The sequence below is a fragment of the Aedes albopictus genome, chromosome 1, assembly GCF_035046485.1.
Source record: "Aedes albopictus strain Foshan chromosome 1, AalbF5, whole genome shotgun sequence".
In the NCBI taxonomy this organism is placed as follows: domain Eukaryota; kingdom Metazoa; phylum Arthropoda; class Insecta; order Diptera; family Culicidae; genus Aedes; species Aedes albopictus.
In genome coordinates, this window is record NC_085136.1 from 240,996,213 (window position 1) to 241,015,012 (window position 18,800).

At 39.2% G+C, this 18,800-nt stretch overlaps 1 protein-coding gene across 1 annotated transcript in view; it reads right to left on the reverse strand.

Annotated features, from left to right (window-relative positions):
* Positions 1–18,800, reverse strand: part of LOC109419802 (prion-like-(Q/N-rich) domain-bearing protein 25) — a 104,753-nt gene that overhangs the window by 37,599 nt on the left and 48,354 nt on the right. The gene's annotated exons all lie outside the window — the stretch shown is intronic.

Consider the following 18,800-nt stretch of genomic DNA (forward strand, 5'->3'; position numbering starts at 1 on the left):
CATCACTGGATAGTTATTACAGCAGTTTTTAATCTCACATTTTTTTCATTATTCATGCCAACTATTGACCAATCCAAATACTTGTGTGTTAGTGATTTGTTTTCAAATTCCTTTCGTTAAGAATTAGCGAGAACTGTCATTTTTTTTTCGATCTCCCGTAGATGGATTTCTTGCAATAGGTTTCGTAAGCTTTTTTTGCAAAACGAACCTAGTGTGATGGTTAAAACACGTGACACTTACGCCGATTACTTATGATCGAATCCCAAACCCGACAAACTCGCAAAATGTGAGTTCTTTCTTCGGAAAGGCTAAACTCTCGTTAATACAGATTACAAACTTCTTTTAAGGACAGACTTGTTAGAATCCCAAAATGGCTGCCACAATGGCCGACTTTGGCACCTACTCACGATTTCGAAAGCACAAATCTCTTCGTAAACAAAACCAGCGCACCTGTGCTTCTTATTTTAAGCTTATTACAAGTGAGCAAGATCAGAATAATAAAATGCACTGCTGTTTGAAGCTTGCTTCTTGGGGATTGTGCGTTTGAAGTTCTGATGCACTGTTGGTGCGGGATTTCAAGACGTTTGTCCTTAAGGCGAAACTGGATCCATTTCCTCACTTTTTGGTTTTTGATTTTTTATAAAATAACGAAGCAATATTTTTAAAATCGGTTTTCGTGCACATGTAGAGTATGGATCAAGGTATCTTCTGAATTTTTTTGAGATGGAAAATGTTTATAGTTTTTGCAGAAACCATTTTTAATTAAAATTTCACAAAAAAATGGTTTCTGCAAAAACTAAAAACATTTTCCATCTCAAAAAAATTCAGGAGATACCTTGATCCATACTCTACATGTGCACGAAAACCGATTTTGAAAATATTGCTTCGTTATTTTATAAAAAATCAAAAACCAAAAAAATGAGAAAATGCTTCCAGTTTCGCCTTAAGAACTCAATGGAAAATGTAACTCACTGCTTCGTCCAAGGCAGTTTAAAACTTGAGCCTGCGTCTAAAAGCTAACATATTACAGAAAACGAAATACTTTGGTTATTATTTACCTTTTCTTCCGATTATTGCACGTCAAAGTGAAGCCATTTTTGCAAAACAATTTAAAAATGACAGTTTAACAACGTGTTTAAGCTAGGAGCAAATAATAATCTGCAAGAATTAGTGTGATTTCGATGGAAAAAAGGGAAAATAAAGACGGCATTTTTTCTGCAGATAAGACCTATCGAAATGTTTGCTTAATTTTCGGGTGGGGGTGGTTAAGTTATTCTAATTTGTAGCATACTGACTTGTAAGGTTATTTTGATTGATATGTATATTTTATCAGAAAAATGCAATTTTGGAAAAAGGATACAATTGGACCAATTTCACCAAAACGAATAGTACGCTAAATTTTTTGCTGAAAAAGAGTAGAGTAATGCGGGGCAAAAGTTCGCAGTGGATCTTTTTCTGAGCACGAGTTAAGAACCCAAACAAATCTGAATGGGTTCAACACATAATCAAATCAGTTACTCGCCAATAAAATCTTTGAAGCATTAATAATTTCGTATAGAAACTACTATATATGCATAATAATTGTAGTATGCACCCTGAAATCGTTGCGGCAGAGGGTTTGAGCTTAGTTTTGTAAGAAGATTGATTGTAAGGCAAACATTATGTTCACCCATTTAAATCAATAAATGAAAAATGGCTAAAAAACATTTTAAAACATTTTCTTCGTCATCCTCGTCATTTCTTTTCATATGTTTCTGAAGGTCTTATGTTCATCTACTTTACCGAGGTCTTACATAGCTTACACACTAAGAAATTCTCAATTTTAAAGTAGACGCAAACGAATAATCAGACGTAATAAGTGGTGACGTAAAATAAAATGCTACTTATTTTTCAGCTACAAATGACTTAAACGTGAATTGATTGAAAAAATCTGAGATTTCAGGCACATTGACCAGATTTTCACGAGCAAAAATTGAAATTAAAACACTTGATTCATTATTCAGCTCCAAACGGCGTAATTTTACATGAATGGAGACAGAAACTTGTTCTACGCTTTGACGAAATGTCAAAGTTGTTTACAACTGCAGCTTTGCGCGTTGCGATTCAGTATACGGAGGAAAATTATTCATTTTGTGACAAACATGTGATTCCTGTGCATCGAGTACTAAATACAGCGGTGAATCCAGCTCCAGGACTTCAACACGCCATCCCGCCCAGCTGTTGTGAACCGAGAGCCGGCTCAGGGAACATTCACCGGAACAATCTACGGAGTAGAAGTGCAACACGCGTATCGCAACCCAGATCCCAGCTAGCATCGTTTCACCGCTTCTACAAAGTGCACTGCGTGGATTTATGTGATCGATAAAAATTTATATACTGATTGAATGCATTCTTAATAAATGAAATAAAACTTTGAACCAATCTTCATTTTAATAACGAACGAAAAATTGCGAGGGGATACAGGCAATGTTTTGAAGGAATGATGCAATTGAGGTTATGTATGCAAATATTTGGCTAGCTGTAATTTTACACGATTTGGCACTAGAAAGCTTCTTGTAAAAATAAAATCGTACACAAATTTGTGTCACTTTGCTCGCTGTCATATGTCGGCGTAGAATGACATAAAATTACGAGATTTTTTCGAAGTGTGTAGTTTGTAAATTCACAATTATAATTCATCACCATACTGACGGGAATAAGATTCGATTACGGTCCTTTTCAACAGTTTTGCTGCATATTTTTTTTTCATGTATTTTGTGCAACACGTATCTCTATGATTACCCCATAATGTATTTTGACAACTTCAGTAACGCTGTAAGGACAGCTCTTAGTTAATAGTTGTGGAAGTCTTCATAAAATACACTCTTTACAAAAGCTGAACACCAGGTCGTATTCCAATTGGGCCGTAATGCTAAAAACAGAAAGAAACAGATCTCATGGCTAGAGTGAAAAGACGAACATGAATTAACATGAAATAAATGAACTTCACATCAATAAACTACCCTGTACAAGGTGCGAACTTTTGCCCCGCATAATGCGAACTTTTGCCCCCCCCTATGGGGCAAAAGTTCGCATTGTTGTACTTGTTTTAAAAATGGTATCACCAATACAAAAGGAACGCGAAAAAATCTAGTACCATGTTTTGGAGGCAACATGATAAGGACGCGTTCAACGAAGAAAAAAGATATTGTTTTCTTTTCGTCAATAGTTATTTTGTGAAGTCTGTTAGGTGCGAACTTTTGCCCCGCATTACTCTACATGTACTCTAAAAAGAGTACGTCTGGTAACCCTAGCATTGACTACACTGACTACACACATTGACTGCATTGACGCAATGGTATTGAAAGGATCATGCAAAAGATTTCTGGCTCCGATTTCCGACTAATCCAGGAGTTTTAGTAAGTATAATTTTTTTTAAATATAGGGTATCGTCGTGACGGTCCTGCCAAACGATATCAGAACGAATGCAAAAATGATCAATTCGCTAAGAATCCTACAACACATCGGGATTCGTATGCTGACTCCCACAACATGGCCTGTTAAATTATTAGCACATTTATCACTTCGTTTATGCACCTAAGGAATTGTTCATAAACCACGTAGACCAAAATTTGGCAATCTCAGAACCCCCCTCCTCCCAAAAAGTGGATTTTTTTCCAACTAAGAGTTAAACAGTTTTATTATTTTTTGCAGGCTTTTCGACCCCTCTAAGCAGAATACTGTTGTATCGGAACAGAAACCTACCCGAAAACTTTAATCGAAACCGGACGCGTATTTAAAAGAACGGACTCAATTTTTACACACGTTTCTTTCCATAGATGATAGATTACGACTAGACCTTGCGTTCTAATACAGCAGATATACCACCGACGAACCGACGTGACAGTGGTGATTCAAAACTGTCCCCCCCCAAATTTAACGGTCGACCAGCGAAGCGAGCGAACGCTTCTGTCAAATCAGCGCAGACACGAACCTCTTCCTATATGAATACACGGGGGTTTGGAATCATGCTATCAAAACAACGCGAATCGTTGTAGAGGAGGCGGTAGTGTTCGGCTATTTTTCATCATGGCGTCGGGGACAACAAATTTGAATTTATTTGTTCTAGCTGTCACGTCGGTTCGTCGGTGGATATACTACAGTGTTATTTTTACACCAGATATTATGTATAATATACCAAAAAATATCTAAATTTTGAATGGCGCTTACGTCACTCTGCAGAATTACGGCAGTTCAGCTGCACCAGGCGGACATCGATCGCGGCTCGGCGGTAATCCTAGAAACTTCTCGTGGCATCAAATCATCCCCAACTCCGACGACGTGGTCAACATGTCGCTCCCACAGTCTTCCATCGTCCAGTCGTACTTGGAATCCGAGTTTGCCTTCCTTCGCCACTGTTCTTCCAAACTGCCATTTGTTGGGTGTTGAGAAGTCTCGCACACGCACCCGGTCTCCATCGTTGAACATTCACACGACAACTTTAGGTGATTCTTTCGTATCGGTCTTGGGAAGTAGTAGGTCCAGATGGGAACGAATTTGCCGACCGAACATCAACATGGAAGGCGACTGTCCGGTTGAAGGATGAATCGTCTTCCGGTAGACCAATAAGATGTTTGCCAGCTCGACTTTCAGTTTTGACTTGGGGTATTTCAGGGGTTTGAGCTTCTGTTTGAAGGTCTGCACGTACCTTTCCCCTTGTCCATTAGTAACGGGATGGTACGGAGCCCCCATCTTGTGGACTGTCCCGTTCTGCTTCAGGAACCGTTGAAATGAGTCGGCTGTAAACCGAGTGCCAAGATCACTCACGAAGACAGTAGGAATCCCGAACGTACTGAAAATTTCTCTGCACAATGTAATGGACTTGCAGATTCTTATTTTCAGCCACTTCGTGTAAGCGTTCACCAGGTTAAAAAATGATAGGTGTCCATAAACGGTCAGGCAAAATCAGCGTGCACTCTCTGGAATGGTTTCGTTACTGGTTCCCAGGAGTGTGGCGTTAGCACTTTGGACTGACAGTCGGCACAATTCGCAATCATTTCTTCAATCTGCTGATACATACCAACCCACCAGCAGTAGCCTCTTGCTAAGGATTTCATCCTGGTAACGCCGAAGTGAGTGGTATGAAGTTCATCCAGAATCCATCGTCGTAGTACCGGAGGGATGTAAGCTCGAATGCCTCGTAGTAAACATCCACGTTGAGCTACGATTTCGCTTTGATCTATCCCGAACCGAGCCTTGGCATCAACCGGCTGTCCATGTTTCAGTCCTTAGATCAAACAGTTCACAGAGTTATCATCTGCTGTAGCTTGTGAGAGCTTGTTTGCTGTCAACGGTAACGTTTCGATTTGGTTCATCTCGACGTTCTCCGAAACGATTTGCTTCAACGAAACCGTAGACATGGCGTCTGCGTTCACGTGATCTGCTGATCTTCAGAATCGGACCTCGTAATCGAATGATTGCCGAAACGTTGCGTAATGGTGCATCCAAGGATCGGTATATTCGCCTCACTCCATTCATATTCACTCCTCTTTTCTGAAGCGAATCGAGAAAGATGCAGCAAACGGATTGTCGTGATCAAACACGCAACCCCATCACCAGTGGGAAGCGAAGCGCAAGCTGCTTGACATGGATATTCGTTGCCGATCGTCGCAGGTTGGATCGCAAGCGAATGAATGAATGGCGAACGGTGACGAATGCTTGTGAGCGACCGAAGCGGCTATTATCATAACTAGAAGAGAATTTCTGCATGTAATGCATACATTTTTAGTGTATTGTTGTTGAATTGGTAGATTAGTAAAAAAAATAATAAATATTTTTTGAAAACTTCAAAAATTCGTATGCGCAATATCACTCACGAATCGCATCACTACTCGATCGCTTGCGATGCGCATGTGGACAAATGATTAAATTCCAAGTGTGGCTTCCCACCGTTCGCCGGAGTTTGCTGTCGTCGCTGACAAGCAAACACACAAACTAAAGCGAAAACCGTTCGTTGCTGATTGTATTCGAATGTGAAAAAAGATGAAAAGTGGAAATCAGGAACCCTGGTTGCATCCGTAGGGCAGACATTACCGGAAGGCCTCAATGCTCGCCGAAGATTTTCGTTATGGCTTGATTTATCGGTCAGTATCACAAATTTCCGCCCGTACAGGCATTGAATAAACTTTTTGGTGCCGACCACAATCGCATAAGCTTCTTTGTCCACTTGCATGTATTTTTGCTGAGTGCTGTTGGGAGTCTGGGAAGCAAACTGGATGGGCTTTTCTGAGTCATCAGGACACAGGTGGCTCAAGACTGCACCAACCTCGTAAGGCGACGCATCCGTAGCGAGTACCAATGGTAACTCGGGTGAGTATTGCACCAAGCAATTCGCAGACTGCATTCTCTTCTTCACCTCCAGGAACGACTCTTCGTAATCATTTGTCCACTTGAACTCTACATTGATCTTCAGCAGATTGTTTTTTATTTTATTTTATTGACGTCAATCAGAAGTAGACCGTTTCGTTACATTTTAAACCTTAGCTTATTATATATTGTTTTTACTTAAACTAATTTATATTACGATTTAACATAAATTGTTTTTTCAGTTCTGTTTTTGTCATTGTAAAGTCTATGGTTTGGCAATGTTTATTGTATATAGACATAATTCGGTTTAAAGGGCCAAATTTTGCGTAATCATTATGATGATGGTTGGTGGAAAAAATGCTACGTTTCCGTAGTGGTCTAGAAGAAGCATAAAAGTTTAATTTTGATAAAAGTTCCATCGAGTCGATACGCTGCGAAACCATATCATTAACAAACGATAACATTGCAAATTCTCGGCGTTGCTTAAGTGTTTGAATATTAATGAGCATACATCGTGCTTCATAGGACGGGAGAGGCAACCTTGTCCAGCCTAGTTTGCGGAGTGCAAAAAGTAAAAACTGTTTTTGAATTGATTCTATGCGTGTTTCATGTGTTACTGAAAACGGTGACCAAACTATACTACAGTATTCTAAAATTGAACGCACATAGGCGATATATAACGTTTTTATAGTATATGGATCATAAAAATTATAACTAAACCGTTTAATAAAACCCAACATGTTGTTTGCTCTATTGATAATTGTATTATAGTGGTCTATGAATGTTAGTTTGGAATCTAAAAACACTCCCAAATCTCTTATTCTTGTACATCTTTCCACATATTGATTTCCTAGAAAAATTGTCCTATTGGATGTACTACGTTTTCTGCTTAACTCTATAGAGTTGCATTTTTTTACATTTAGTTGTAGTAGACTCTTGATGCACCAATCATAAAATATATTAATTTCATTTTGGAAAATGTTCACATCTTCATCGTTTAATATTTCTAAGTAGAGTTTCATGTCATCGGCATATATGAGGACTTTTACATGTTTAAGGATAAAGCAAATGTCGTTAACGTACAGAATGAACAGTAAAGGGCCTAAATGAGATCCTTGAGGAACTCCTGATGTAATTTGAATTGGTTTTGATTTTGCCCCTTTGAATTTAACAATTTGTTGTCTGCTAGTTAGATATGACTCTACCCATTTTAGAAGACTTCGTTCGAATCCATTTTTTTCTAATTTGAACAGTAACATTGGTATATCAATGCGGTCAAATGCTTTACTGAAGTCTGTGTAGAGGGCTTCTACGCGATTACCGTTATCCATTGCAGTTAAAGAATAATTTACGAATTCGAGTAAGTTTGTACATGTTGAGCGTCCTTTGAAAAACCCATGTTGATTATTAGTTATTCTGTTCTTCACCATATGAAATAAAGTTTTATTAATTATTGCTTCGAAAACTTTGGGAATGCAAGAGATAATAGCTATTCCACGATAATTACGTATGTCAGATTTCTTACCGCTTTTAAAAATAGGTACTAAGAAAGAGCTTTTCCATGTTTTCGGAAATACACCAGATTGCAGCGACATATTGAAAAGCCAAAATAACGGGATGGTTAGTTCCGCTGATAGAGATTTTAAAAAGACAGGTGGAATCCCGTCAGGACCTGCACTTTTAGAAACATCTAGACTTTTAAGTGTATCCATAATGTCATGTACTTTAATTTGGGTCATTTGTATGTCTTTTGAAAATTCCGGAAGAAATGAAAAATATTCACGGTCCCGGTCCTCCTCCGAAAAAGTGGTGTAAACATCTTGAAAAAAAGTAGCAAATAGATTGCAAATTATTTCGGAGTTGTCGCCAGATTTTTCATCAAGATGCATTTCCGATGGAAAGTTTTCTGATTTCAATTTTGTTTTTACATAATTAAAAAAGTTTTTTGGGCATGACTTTATTTCTCGTTCAGTTTTTGCCAGAGCGTTCATGATTAACAAAAATTTTAATCATGATTAATCATTGATGATTAAAATTCCAATTTTGGTGATTATTGATTATGATTAATGATTAATTTGATTTTTAGGATGATTAAAGATTATGATTAATGAATAAAATTGGTTTTATCCGTGATTATTGATTATGATTAATGATTAAAAATGGCTCATTGATTAAAAATCATGATTAATCAGGATTAATCAATCACAAAAAACTGGAAATGATTAAAATATATTTATTGATTAACATGTTTTTGAAGTTTCAAAAGTAAAAGGTAACTGTGTCCGGAAGATTTTTGAAAAAAGAATCACAAATTATATTATTTAGAAAAGCATTTAAACCAATTTAATTAGGATCATATATTTTATATGATGAATCATTTTTGGTGATGAATGATTAATGATTGATTAATATTTTTTCTTATGATTATGATTACTGATTAATGATTAGATTACAAAAAAAGTGTGATTAAGATTAATGATTAATGATTAAATGAGATTTTTTTGTGATTATGATTGATGATTTTGATTAATCTTAATCACTAATCATTAATCATGATTAAATTTATGATTAATCATTAAGGCTCTGGTTTTTGCATTGTAATCCTCAGATGCGATATCGATGGCGAGGTTTAATTGATCACAAATATTCAAATAGTTAGTCAAATATTCATTACTTTTATGTTTTTTGTACGCTTTATGGGCTTTTTGCTTACGATTCTTTAGATTTTTAATTTCATTGGTAAACCAGATGGGATGTTTTGAGCTACGGTGCCGTCTTCTTTTTATTAAAGGTATTTCATCGTGTATTATTTCAAAAAGTATTTTGTAAAAAGTGTCAACGGCAGTTTCAACATTTTCTACCGGGGGTACCGCAGGGTGCTTGGGTTCTCAAAGAACCTTCCGTAGTAATTGATCATACCGACGAACAAACGGACCTCGTCCTTCGTTTTCGGCTGTCGTATTTCTTAAATTGCTTCCACCTTTTTCGCCACTTTGTGTACGCTATCTCGATCGATGTCGTACCCGCAGTACTCGATTTTATCCGCAAAGAAGGCGCACTTTTCTTTGTTGACTCTAATGCCGTAGTAACTCAGTTGACGCAGAACCTCTTCCAATCGACGCAAATGGACCATTGGGGCTGTAACCTTTATGTCGTCCAGGAATACGGACACCCCTGGAATGTCCTGAAGAATGATCTCTATTAGATTCTGCCACATAGCTGAAGCCGATGAAACCCCGTACATCAGGCGATTTGGGCGGTAGTGTCACCAGGTGTGCACCCTAGTTTAATTCCACGGAGAGGATGTGTTGGTTTTTCTTGGAAAACAATTATTGTATTGTTGTTCAACTCATTTTAATTCTAAATGTTGAAACTATTTGTCAATGGGTTGCCCCAATTTTGTTGCAATATTAGTGAAATTGCATTACGCTTATTGTTATTCGAGCAAATACAACTCATTCGCTGAGTAGGAAAATTGAAAGGTGCGCTTGTGAAATAATTCATGGTTTAGCGCCATCGAAAGTAGTTTTTAGGTGGGCAAGTCACCGTCGATGTCGCTACTGTGGTAGGATTTTTTTCTTTACACAACATTTTTAGAAAAAAAATGTTCGAGAATGTTCGTCTGTTCTCTGTGATCAATAGTAATCGCATTCTCAAGGCCAATCACAGATGAATAATACTCGAACATATTCACAAACACCTCCCGTGCAAAATAATCCGCCAGCACATGCACGACAGTTCCCTCTCACAAACACGCTGACTGCCTCCTAACACACTGCTACCACAGAGACATTTCTGACGATCGATTTGAATAGGTCGTAAGTTTGCTGTGGTTCCTATGTCGATACGACCTATTCAAATCGAATGCCAGATTTAGGCTCAAACAAAAATATGTTGAAATCTTGTGTAAAGGTCCTATCGACAAATTGATTGTTTTTGCAAGTTTTGAGCAAAAAATAAATCCACTGAATCATTGACGCATCTTCAGCCTCACCGCAGTAAGTGAGAAATAATGGTTTCCAGTCAGTATGCTTCACCAGAAAACCGACCGATGAGGAATTGTGGTCGCGGTTGGTTCGGTTTCTCTTTGCTCCCTGTGCGTGTTTGTTCGTAGTGATGGTGTTGGCGCTGATGACTGATCGTATCGTTCACATTCACTCAAATTCAAGCACTGATTGCAATTGAAATTTGTATGGGATTTTGTATGGGAAAAAATACTTTTTTGCCTTTTTGTCATAAGTTGAAAAAGTTTGCCTGAAACTTTTTAACCGATACTGTAAAATGAGAGCCTAGCATGTTCTGAAAAACTTTGTCGAAGACCGCAAAGCAATCGGATGCTTGTGGAATTAGTTAAAACCATCGAACCGCATGCATGTGTTTATGTTTTAACATGTAAAGTAGACCTGTTCACTTTTTTTGACCTACCCGTGTCCAGAGATGGAATCCTCCTCAGAGCAAAACAAGAGAACAAAAAATCTGCACCACGCTCCCGCATCCAATGCTAGAGCGGCTTCTCTCGGTTTCTTTCACCTTCCTGCTTGCAACTTGTGACACCGAAACATGTGCGGATTTGTTTGCATAAAAAAGTGCGTTTACTCAAAATTGAGGCACTTTGTGCACCGGGAGTTAACATAAATTTGCTTATGCTCAAAAATCAATAATTAACAAGCGTACAAGTATTTATGTAAACAATTGTGTCATGCCATGCAAACGGAACGATCATACCGCGTAAAACGCCGGTGAAATTGTCGATCAACTTTTGCAGGAGCCTCAAAAATGATGCACAAAAATGTTTCTCTTCGTTCTGATTTTTTGTGGTTCGATGTTTCTCTTTGTTTTCGCATGCTTCCTCCTTGCGCTACGCTCCCGCACAAACGATAGCGGTGGGAGCGGACAAAGATAAAGAGAACAAAAACATGCATTTGAGGCACATTGCGGGAGCAAATGACAAGCCTGCCCGTGTCACATCAAATTATCAATCCACATGCAAAAACAAGGCTTCAGTCCAAAATTGAGCCAAATTGATAAAGGTTTAGAGGTGTATCAAATCGATTTTGTATTTTTTCGAGCATTTTCACGAAAATGTACTTCAATATCCAGAAAATTGCACCAAAAAGGTACCGAAAATACCGTTAAAATATAGTTAGATCAATACTCTACAACTTTGCCGAAGACACTACGGTGTTTGAATTGCGTAATTCAAAGTTATTCAACAATTTTCGTTAAAAAATCACCAAAAAATACAATATTTTTACGATTTTACATGTCATGTAATTTTACATTGTTTTAGGTGACTAATCAAGCATGGGAAAACTCATTCGCTCACCCGAATGCTGGCGATGCAAACTAGCAAAAAGAACGCCAACAACCCAATACTGAGTGAGAGCACGGCGCACTAAGAACGAACGCAGCACGAACGGCTCGCCACCGACGCCAACGAAGCGAATCAGGAGGGAAAAAAAATAGAGAGCGAAATGAATCAGCTTGCATCGGTGTATACGAAAAGAACGTTCGCTCTCTCAACTACCGAGTGGCATTCGGCTGATTGAATCAAAACGCACTCACTGATTCAATTCCCAGTACTGAATGCTTCCACTGAACGCTAAATGAACGTTCCAAAACGAATGCTTTCGCACCCGACTCAGAACGCAAACATTCGTTCAATATTGGTTCGTTCGCCTTCGGCACTCAGATTCGGTAGCGATTCATTCGGCCGCCGTTGCTTGCGTCGCCCGCTGCTCGGCGATTAGGAAGCATGGGCAATGAAAGTGGAAAGATTTTGCTTGGCTGGGGGAGAACCACACTCGCATCAGATTGTGCGTGGATGTGAGTGAGGGATACGCAATAAATTAGTGATTTTTTCCCATCCTTGTGACTAATTTTATGAGCTATTGCTACTATGTGTTACGAACATTTCGTCCATATATCATTTTAGTGTAGAAATTCGTTTTCATTGACTAATTATCAAAAGTTTGTCACGTTGATACTAAAAATTGTACAGTAAAGGAATAACAATAGCAACAAAATCATGCTGTTTCGGCAAGCAATGCCAACGCTATAACTTTTTTCATAAGCATCAGATTAATTCGAAGTCTTCGACAAAGTTTTTCAGGACACCCTTGGCTATGTTTTCACTTCATCGGTTACATGGTTTTTAGAAAAAATCGGGCTTGTCATAAGAGAAATGCAAAAAGTGTGTTTTCCCATGTAAAATCCCATACAAACTTCAAACATGATGCGCAAAACGTAGACATAACAGATCGTGCCCAAATTTTGCACACTTATTTGGGTCCTGAAATGGGATCTAAAAAACTTTGATCTGATGGAATACCACTGAATTTTCCATATAAACGATGACCCACTCTAGTGTTCATTGTTAAAACACACTAGCTCAGAAAGCGACACGAACGCTCAAATGCCAAAAACGGCGAACACTGGAAACAAAAATGACAACATGACAATGTGATGGGTAACGAGCCTGAACAAAAAAAAAACAACAAAGAGGAGAAACGTCAAAATATGAACAGTCGATTTTCTGTCATCCTCATGGTTCCAATCAAGCAAGAGACCTGTCAAAACGACTAGGATTCGCCACTTTTGTATACTCGAGACACTTTAATGATGGGATGCTAGCGCCACGCAACGGGTGTATAACGACATACTCTGATATGACCGATACATTTTTTTACACAAGGCAGAAAGCGAAGATAGACGTCTGTTCTGTGTGCTGCTACCTACACAACACTCCAAGTGCTCAAAGTTAGCGAAATGCTACACTTCTGGCAACCGCGCTCGTGAATCTCGTTGATTGCTTCGGCAACACAGTCACTGCTCGTGCGTTTTGAGATCACCTGTCTCAGCGGTTGAACTTCAAGCGATTCCAAGGAAAGCTACCGGTGAATGGCAGTGCTATATACACACACAGATAAAAATAATGAGATTTACACGACATGTAAACTTCATTTTACTCATGTAAATTTAATGTTATGAAGGTTTACATGATATATCATGTAAATTTGTGTTATATGTCATGTAAACTCTCAGAGTCATGCTGAATTACATGACATATAATGGAAGTTTACATGATATTTCATGAACTTTACATGATATGTCATGTAAACTTCTATGATATCCCACGCTCCAATTATGTGCATCATATGTCACAGAATTTTACACTCTTTTTTCGATCTGTGCAGTACACAGTATACAGTCCACTTTGTTAAAGTAATTTTCATTTTTCCGTGAATTAATATACCGTCAGTAAAGTTCAAATTCGTGTTTATTTTTCTACTGCAGTCCGAAATGTGCTCTTCCACGAGTGAATCATTGGCACAAATTTCCCAAATGGAGGAGAACGTGCCTCTGGAGCCGACCTACGAATACCTGAACCATTGGGTTACTATCTGGCCAGTGTAGAGTTTTAGTCGTTACATTTTCTCCAAACTGACTGTTCGGATACCGTTGACCCGTTGAGCGCAAATCTGCAACCACAGTGGCTCGATTTCATAACAAACTTAGATCAAATCGATGCAGTTTACTTATCCCGTATCATGGGAACTACCTGCTCGTTTGATGTGACGCCTTGGAAAATACGTACGGAGCAGCTATATACCTACGTTGCATTGCGCAAGATGTTCAAGAAGGTTACAGTTCGGTAATGCCCAAGTCCAAAGTAGTTCCATTATTAGAAAACTTAAGCAAGAATAAGGAAAGACAGTCAATACCCAGATTGGAGTTGTCATAGGCACGACTATTGGCGCACTTGTTCGAGAGAGTAGCAGGGAGTATCCAGATCCTATCGAAGACGTTCTTCTGAATCGATTCAACGAACGTGAAGTGTTGGTTTTCGTCCTATCAATCCAAGCGCACATCTCCAACAGACTGACAGTAATCAAGCATACACACGTGCATGGCGTCGAGAACTCGGCAGACATAATATCTCGAGGTGTAACACCGCTGCAGCTTACTGAATGTTTAGTCGGTAAAATTAACCGACGTTCCTGCAAGAAGACCCGAGTGCTGTGTGTGGCAGTTAGGGTAAAAGGGTATAATGCGCCCCACCGGGGTAAAACGCCCCCTTCATTTTCTAGCGACTTAAGCGTTTTTCGCATGTGTTTCGATTGGATATCCTCAATATTAAAGAATAATTGCCATCAAGCTGATTCGTTCATTGATTGATACAGACAAGCAATAAAAATATCAAAAAGTCTGAAATCGAGGCTTTTGGCGTAATATTTTACCTCTTGTAAGCTGACTTTATTGTAAACAAAGCTAGTTCTGTTCGTTTGTGTTATTTTGCAACTTTTATGCAGTTAAGCACTTGTTAAAAGACCCTCCTAAGATAAGCATGTGGTGGAATTATCCCCTGGGACAGTTTTATCATGGGGCTGGACGTTTTTCTTTTGATGGGGCGTATTGCCCCGTTTGTTTTGGAAAGGCAAATTTTGGAACGTTTTCGAAAAACGTTTCAAAGCTTCCATAGCCGCCCAAGTAACCATGACGCTGCATATAGAGCATTAGTTTCGCTTTATTGTGTATTATATGACATGCGATGTAAAGTTGTTTTGTCATATAAGTACCATTAAAGTAGGTTTAAAGTCGAAAGTGGCGCTACTATTGTTGATTTAAAGCAAGCTTCACTGTGGTGATTGCTAAAGCATATAAAATGCTTGTACCATATAGCTAATGCAATGAAATAGTGTGGAATGTATACTTAAGGCATCATGTCAACAAAAGAAAAAAAGTATTTTTTCATTTTCCTGTCTATTTTTATCTTCTCATACCTGTTCCGATACTCTCACTGATGTTTTTTATTCTTCAATTCGGGAATTGAACCTAAACTGCTGAAACTGGACTGCGATGAAACTCGTACGTGCTAACGCTGTGCTACGACTACCATGCATTTTGCACCCGGAAAAATGTGCAACATAAAGTAACGTATACTTAGCTCGTGCTTTATTGATTTGTGTTTTCAGCAGCTCTAAAAAGTTGTGCTAGGGTCTGAATGCCATCAGTTATCTTATTCTCCCAAATTCATTCGAAAACAAGCGATTGCAGAACTAATTGATTCCACAAACGAAGATAACATATAAAGATATAAATTAGTCTGTGTTGATTCTGCTCTTATTGTTTTCATACGTGCTCACTTCTACCATTTATTTTATGAAATCGGGCCACTATAAGGAAACCAATACCTCAACCCCACATAATTTTTGTTCCCTCAGCATCTGATTGTCTTTATGTCCAACCAAAAAAATCCATGCACAATATAAATTTTGAGCAACATCTGAGCATGATAATCCAAGTTCTATGCAGCAATCCATGATAATTTGGGTTTGTTTTTCTTTTCTTTTAAATGGTTGTGTTTTTAAAAAGGTGGTAGTTTTTTTTTTTTCGAACTGATGTTTTTTTTTGTTTACAACTATGAAAGCATTAGTAAAGGCATATATAAAGTAATAAATCCTTGCATTATTGATTGCCATAAAGCTTTAAACATGGTTATGCAATGAAGCATTAAACAACGCCCCTATAGAACTATACCGAACTGTCAAAATCCCATAATGCTTCAATGCTTTCATAATGTAGATTAAACGCTTTATTACTTGACAGGTGTCGAATAAAAGTTATCTCGCATTAGCTAAACTATAATACGATTGAATTAATTCGAAGACATTTTCCGGCAATACAGTCAATTAAACCTTGCGTTGATTCTTTTAAATCTTCGCCAACGTTTCGGCCCTTGTTGGGACCTTCTTCAGGGCCTAAAATTTATTCATTATTACTTTGGGGACATTTCAAAAGATACTTTTACAAAATTTCTAAAATTACACTTACTCGATCTAAATCAACAAATCAAAAATGTTTTCTTTAAACATAAAACGTCGGGTGCGAAAGGGTCAATTTTGTTCCACTTTGGTATCGCTAAATAGGAGTGGAATTAGTCACAGTACGTAATGTACTTTTCATAGCTGTCGCACTTACGTTCATTAGGCATTAGTTTAGGCGTATTTTTCTAGCCAAGACTCCTTGCGTGGGATTGTATTTTTCGGGTAAAACGTTCACTTTTTTTCTCGCTACGCTGGAATTCCGGTATGGCGCTCGATGTTAACTACAGGTGTTGGTGAGCCTTCTCTACTATTTATCTGAGAGATATTTTCTTCCGTTGAACTTGGTTCATCCACCGTTTGTTGATGTTCATCATTGGGGTTCGGTAGCGATCGTGATGTTTTTTGCATTTGTAGACGTTGAATCGAAGAGAGTAGAAAACTGTAGGTAGTGTTGAGACCATCCGTATCAGTGCGACGGTTTACGGTATGGGGGGTCGCTCTTATATGGCACATCTCTAATATTGGTAGAGATGCTGCTTTGTGTGTGCTGTCCATGATTTGCGGATGGTTTACATCGAACCGATGTCTATGGACGATGCAATGGTCCATTAAAGCCGTTTTTTCTCTCAAGTCTTGTATGTGGACATCATCATACTCGACCCCGCTGTCGAGGAGTCTTTGGAGCTTGTTTATATGGGTTTGATGTCCATACATTCTGGTCTTCAGGGTGTTGGTCGTCATTCCCACATAACAGCAGTGACATTCATTGCAATTGATCTTGTAAACAAGATTGCATTTGTCCATCGGTGAGATAGGATCTTTCGCAGTTTTGTAGACGGATTTGACAACATTTTTGTTCGTGCATGATATGCCTACGGAAGGTATAGTGTTGTGCAGGATGCGTTTAATCTGCTGAGTTAGGCCTTGGACGTTAGTGATCGATCGGTGTGTTGTTGGACTTTCAATCTCTTCTCGCTGTCGTGCTTGTGGTCGCCGAAGGAGTCTGTTGACCAAGTGGAGAGGATAATCATTTCGCCGTAGAATTGTTGTTATTACTGCATTTTTCTCTTGTTCTGTTTTGACGGTGCTAAGGGTCCTGACTCGGTCAATGAAATTTATCGCTACTGCAAGTTTTTGGCCCAATGGGTGGAACGAGAGAAAGTTCAGCATTCTACCCGATGCCATAGGTTTTGAGTACCAGTCTGTCTGCACATTTCCATTCTCTCCCCTGATGACCAGCACGTCCAAATAGGGAAGCTTTCCATCGATCTCTGTTTCTTGCGTGAATGTTATGGTCTCGTTTTGCTCGTTGAACATTGCCAGGATTTCTTGGATCCGACCCCGATGAAGGACGAGAAACAGATCATCTACATACTTCTTGATGTGTTGCGGTGGTATACCAGCCTGTCTTACTGCTCTCAAGATGATGTTTTCCGTCACAATGTCCGCTAGTATCGGTGACAGTGGGCTGCCCATAGCTGTTCCTGATTCCTGGTGGTAATACTTTCCGCGGAAGCAGAAGAAACTTGCATCAATGCAGAACTCAATGATTTCGATGAATAGGCTAAGGTTGATATCGGTGTGTTTGCTAATCTGGTCCCACATCATAATGATGTCGTGCACTACCGCCTGTTTGGTAACATTAGTGAATAATGATACAGCATCAAATGACACTAGTACGTGGTCCTCCGGGACCCGCAAGGTGTTCGCATACTGGCAAAATTCGGTGGAATCCTTCACATTGAAGACGCTTTTGAAGGACTGCTTCAAGATGCTCGCCAAATACTTCGAAAGATTGTACGTTAGGGCCGTAATGTTCGGAACTACCGGCCGGAGCGGGATACCAGGCTTGTGCGCCTTGGGCTGCCCGTATATGCGTGGACACACGGCATTGTTGCAACTGAGACGGTATTTAGTCCTTCCATCTATCAGATGCAGGTCGTGCAGCTTTTGAACTATTCTGTTGTTTGCTCGTTGGTATTTCGCAGTAGGATCCGCTTTAAGCAGTTTGTAGGTATTTCCATCTGCTATCAGCTGCAACATTTTCGCATCGTAGTCTTCGATGTTCATCACTACGAGCCTGTTCCCTTTGTCTGCCGGTGCCACCAGGATGTCTGGATGAGATTTCAAGAACTTCCTCGTAACGGTCTCTGCCTCATGGCAAAACTTCTCTAGTGGTGTACTTTTCTGCGTCGTTGATCTGCGTAGGTAGTTCTGCATGGTGTTGGTTATTTGACATCTGGTTTCTTCTCGCTTGTTCCGGTCCGGTTCTACGGACAGTATGTTTTCCACATCTGCTATTAGGTGGAAAAATGGTATTTCCGCCGATGATTTGTATGGTAACGCGAATTTTGGACCCAAGCTAAGCAATACACTCATCTCCTCTGGAATAGTCTTGTTGGTAGTGTTCAGAACCGCCTGCTCATTGAGTGAAGGGGTCTGTTGCTTGTGGGTTGCAGCGGTTGTTGCCAGCATTCGGTTTTGTTTCTGGCGAGTCTGCCGTACCCGTCTGTTCAAATTGTTTTGAAATGCGAATTCCTGGGTGACGAAAAATCGCTGGTGTATCTCTGCTTCTGTACTCATCTGGATACATTCCCTGAGGACACCCAATTCGTCCTTCAGGGATTT